Here is a 5,536-nt window from a genome sequence, read left to right as displayed (position 1 = left end):
AAGGCAATTTTAAAAGCTCCACTCCCTCAACCATCATCCCTAAGTCCCACCCCAATCACAAAGCCTTAAGCACCGGTCAAAAGAAGAAACAAGATTCTACAAAAACAAGAACCTCATCCAAGCCCTCAGAGCACAATGGTGAAGTACAGAAGCCCACGAAGTTCTATGACTCAAGAGAATACTTCAGAAGACTCTAGGAGGACCAACAAACTCTGACATTTCAGGCAAAGATTTTAGAGGTACGTTTATAAAGATGTTTAGTGTACTCGATGGTATTGGCAGTCAATCACTTGATCACTTGATCTCTTGACATCCCGTTACTGATTGATTTGCTCGAGAGGGCGCCAGTAACATCTTCATTCGTTCCTGTCCCATGCTAGTGTAGACAATTTGCTTCCTCCAAGAACACAAAGAGCCTCAAACTGATTGTTCAGGGTCTTGACGAAGAAGTTTGACCATCTCGTAGGTGGGCGGCCATGTGGTCTTTTAATGTCCCGTGGAATCCAGTTGGTAATGGCTCTAGTCCAGCTGTCATTTTCAAATTGCATTATGTGTCCAGCCCATCTGATTTTTGACACCTTGGCAAACGAGCGTCCCTGATTCTTGACCATCCACGGAGGTCGGAACTACAGATTCTTTCTCTCATTTGAGTAAAACGTGATACTCCCAGCATAGCTCTTTTTATTTCTCTTTGGGAGACCCGAATAGCATTCTCATTCTGTTTTCGTAAGGCCCAGGTCTCTGAGGCATATGTTAATGCAGGAAGAACAGTGAAATCGAAGAGATGTGCCCGGAACCAGAGGTTCTTCGTTTTCTTAGCTATTTCTTCGATGCTCTTGAAGGCGTTCCAAGCTGCTCTCTTCATCCTGAGCAACTCAGGTGCCAGGTCATTCATCATGTTGACTTCTCGACCTAGGTACACATAACTATTGCATTCAGAGATGGTCATTCTGTTGAGAATGAATGGAATGTCAGGAATGAGACTGTTTCTCATAAACATTGTCTTCGTGAGATTCAGCTGGAGTCAGACTTTTCCACACTCACGGTCAAAGTCGGCCAGCATTTGTGCCGCTTGGCTAAAGTTTGGTATTATAACTAGGTCATCAGCAAAGTTGAGGTGATGTAGTTGCTGACCATCTATCTTCACTCCCATTCCTTCCCATTCCAGTCATCGCATGACATTCTCGAGGGTGGCACTGAAGAGTTTCGGTGAAATGGTATCACTCTCTCTTGACATCGATGATCACTTCTATGTAGAATGGTGAGATCCTAGTAGTGAATCCATGATACAGCTCATGGAGGATCCTGATGTATTGAGTTTGAATGCCCTGATTGACTAGGGCTTCGATGACCACTTCCGTCTCAACAGAATCAAAGGTCTTCATTTAATCAATGAACATTAGACAGAGCAGTATCTTGAACTCCTGAGAAACCTCAATGAGCTTGGTTATCATGTGGATATGGTTGATTGTACTGAATCCTTTGTGGAACCCTGCTTGCTCGCATAGTTGTCCTTCATCTAGTGTTCTGCCAATCCTGTTCAGGATGACTCGAGTGAACAGCTTGTAGACTACAGACAACAGGCAGATCAGGCTATACTTGCCAATGTCATGGATGTCCCCCTTCTTGTACAGTAGTACAGTCCTGCTGTCTTTCCAATGGGACAGAACCTTGTATTCAGACAGGTAGCATGTGAAGAGCTGAGTAAGCTTATTGATGAGTACTCATGGCAGGTTCTTCAGGTGTTCAGGTCTTACCTTGTCTGGGCCAGGTGCTGTTCATTTCTTTACCGACAAAATGGCATGTCGAATTTCGGAAGGGAGAATGTTGGGAACAACATATCCATCCTGCGGAATTTGGTATGTGGGCAGGTGGATATGACTATCAAAGAGATCTGAGTAGAAGTCATGGATAATCTTCTCCATTGCCCTTCTGGAAGATGTGATAGATCCATCAGTATGTTGGAGGGCAGTCATCTTGGTCTTGTAGTTGGGGAAGGACAGGCGGGCATTACAAATGCTTTTCCTGGCTTCTGCCACATCTACCAGCACTGCTGCTCTTCTCTCTTTGAGGTCTTCCTTTATCACTTCTCTGTACTGCTTTGTGAGCTCGGATGTTCGATTGAGGTTGCCTGAGGCATGCGCCAAGCCACATTGGCAAATAAGTTCAAGAGTTTTTGAAGACAGGCGTTTTTTTTTTGTGGCTATCTCTCTCTTAGCGTTCCTCACACAATCATGGAGGTGCTGAACCAGTCGATTGTATTCCCCGTCAATATTGTCAATGACAGCATCTTCCCATGTTGCAGCAATAGTGCCAAAGATTTTAGAAGTACATTTATAAATATGTTTATTGTACTCTATGGCACTGGCAGTCAATAAAGCATGAAAACATATAAGGGTAGAGATGAGAAAGCTGTAATCAGAAATGACAGAACTCAAGAGCATGCTCAGTGGAAAGTTTACTGGAAGATTTCAGTGGAAGTTAAATGGAAGATTTCAGAAACAGAATGAAAGCATCTGAAAAATGAATCAGTAACCTTAATAGTATAACATAGGAATACCCAGAAAACAACAAAGCTGGAAAAATCATTGTAAGAAAAATGAACAATATACCAGAGGATTATGGGATGAATTCAAGAGTGACAATATAAGAAGTATAGTACAGTGGACAAGGCACTTTACATGAAGTCAACCTAAGTTCAATTCCAGGCATCACATATGGTCCCCTGATTCCTTACAAAAGAGATTCCTGAGCATAGAGCCAGGAGTAAGCTCTAAGCTACATCTGGGTGTGAACTCTTACCCTCTTTCAAAAAAAAAAAAGAAAAACCTCATGGAGTTCCTAAGTTACAGGAAGGTAAGATTGATGAAGAAATACTTCTCAAAGAAATTGTAACTAACAATTTCCCAGATTTGAAGGGCACATGCACCCTGATTTAAGAAGCTCAGAGTTCTAACCAAAATAAACATAATAGAAAAATAACATACATCTTAATCAAAATGACAAATTCCAAAAGACAGAGATATAATACTGAAAGCAAGCACACCAATGTCCTACCACTGCCACTATGGTAAGTTCATCTACTGGCCTTGTTCTAACAAACAAAAAACAAACACTGTCCTCCCATTGTTCATCAATTTTGCTCGAGCGGGCCTGTAACGTCTCCATTTTGAGGCTTGTTGTTACTGTGTTTGGCATATTGAATACGTCACAGGTAGCTTGCCAGGCTTTGTCTTGTGGGTGAGATACTCTTGGTAGCTTGCTGGGCTCTCTGAGAGGGGTGGAGAAATCTAACCCAGCTCAGCCAGGCTGGCTGTGCGCAAGGCAAATGCTCTACCACTGTGCTATCGCAGGTCTTGTTCTAGAGACTATAAATAAATCTTGAAAGAGATCAACTAGCTGCAAAAATTTCTCTAATAGTAGGTCCTGGCAGAGACTTCTGCGACAATCTAGGGAGAGGGGTGGCAATTTCCCACCCTACAAAAGTCCAGGCAGCTGCACTCATACTCCATCAGCTGTTGCTATGCCTCTGGCCAGACTTCCTGGTTCTGGATTTTCTGGAGTGCTTGGCAACATTCCCAGCCACACATCTCCAAACTCTACAACACTAGTATCCCAAAAGTAGCACACCAGATTGGATGGGAACATAACATAGAAGCCAACTAATTTTGACTAAGAAGGGCAACAACACAGAAGGCTTACCTTGCAACAAAAGCTTAATAAATTCTCAGACAAGGACTCAATGTCCCTATGGAGAAAGACAATTTTCACAGATTTTCTTTTACTGAAATACTTTTTGATCATTCCATTAGCCATTTATTGGTAACAAGTAACTCTTGGGCCCAGTAACGTCTCCATTGGAGACTTTGTTGTTACTGTGTCTGGCATATCCAATACTCTCGGTAGCTCGCCGGGCTCTCCGAGAGGGGCGGAGGAATCGAACTCGGGTCGGCCATGTTGGCTGCGTGCAAGGCAAACGCCCTACCCGCTGTGCTATCGCTCCAGCCTAAAATAAATAATTGTGGACCTCTACGGGGGCAGGCCTGAGGGGTGGTTGGAAAAAAGAGACAATGGTGAAGGGAAGGTGACAGTGATGGTGGGATTGGTGCTGGAATATTGAAAGCCTACAACAAATCACAGTGAACAATCTTTTAAACTATTTTGTTTAAATAAAGTGGGGGGAAATATATATCGAAGGCAATGGATTAGAGAAGGAAGTTACAAAATAATAATAAGTAAGATTCACAGCTTAGTGCTCGCTTCGGCAGCACATATACTAAAATTGGAACGATAAAGAGAAGATTAGCATGGCCCCTGCGCAAGGATGACATGCAAATTCATGAAGCAAAAAAAAGAAAGGAAGAAAAAAGATTCACAGCTTATCTATCAAACAAGACTCTATAGGGTGGAAGAGAATGAAAGGCTATAGTAAAACACACACACACACACACACACACACTGAAAACACACCTCACTAAGAATATACTATGCAGCAAGATTATCATTCAGTATCTTGGATTCAAAGCAATGATGTAAATTTTCATAAACAAGCAACATCTTAGGAACTTTATGCCTTGAAACCATTTTTCTAAAAGCATTAAAGAAGTTTCTTTAAAAGACAAGCACTCATAATTTATACAAAATTATGGCAATAAATTCTTTCATCTCAGTGATCTAACCGGATATCAATGGATTGAACCCACTAATCAAGGGGCACAGAATTCTGAGAAGCATCAGAAACCAAACCCATTTTCCACTGTTCACAAAAGACACATCTGAACAGTAATGTGGCTAAACATGGCTAAACTAAACATGGCTCAAAGTCAACTGCTGGAAAACAGTCTTACAGATAGACAATTCCCTGTTAAGACTGGTGTGGTCATATTTAAATAAGATAACTGTAGCACTGTAGCACTGTCTTCCCGTTGTTCATCGATTTGCTCGAGCAGGCACCAGTAATGTCTCCATTGTGAGACTTATTGTTACTGTTTTTGGCATATCGAATACAGCATGGGAAGCTTGCCAGGCCCTACCATGCAGGCAGGATACTCTCGGTAGCTTGCCAGGCTTTTTGAGAGGGGCGGAGGAATTGAACCCTGGTTGGCTGTGTGCAAGGCAAACACCCTACCCACTGAGCTAATAAGATAACATAGACTTTAAATTTTAAAAGATTGTAATGGACATGGATCAGCATTACTTAATGGTCAAGGGTTACATGCATCAAGAAAAACTTATACTTCTAAAACATGTACACAGCTAATGATGGGCCACAAAGATATTTAAAGAAGCTGAAGATATTTAAAGACCTGAAGTAATATAATGGCATCAATATGATAGTAGTAGTAGATTTTAACATTTTTTTCCATGGAATAGATCAAGTAGGGAAAAACTTAATTAGAAAATTCCGGTCTCAAAACAAAAAATAGACAAGATGGGAAAAACATTTATAGGACTCTTCATCCCCCCAAAAGGAGTACAAATTCTTCTCCAGTGCACATGGAGCTTTCTCCAAGATAGACCACATGCTGGATACAAA

General features: G+C 41.7%; 1 non-coding gene across 1 annotated transcript; it reads left to right on the top strand.

Moving 5' to 3' along the window:
• Positions 1-4,252: 4,252 nt before the first annotated feature.
• On the top strand, positions 4,253-4,359 carry LOC130032177 (U6 spliceosomal RNA). The gene has a single exon (XR_008793741.1). It is a non-coding gene; the product is annotated as a U6 spliceosomal RNA (small nuclear RNA).
• The last annotated feature ends 1,177 nt before the right edge of the window (positions 4,360-5,536 follow it).

Source organism: Sorex fumeus, unplaced genomic scaffold, assembly GCF_029834395.1.
Source record: "Sorex fumeus unplaced genomic scaffold, SorFum_2.1 ptg000047l, whole genome shotgun sequence".
Lineage (NCBI taxonomy): Eukaryota > Metazoa > Chordata > Mammalia > Eulipotyphla > Soricidae > Sorex > Sorex fumeus.
This window is presented reverse-complemented; position numbering and strand designations above follow the sequence as displayed.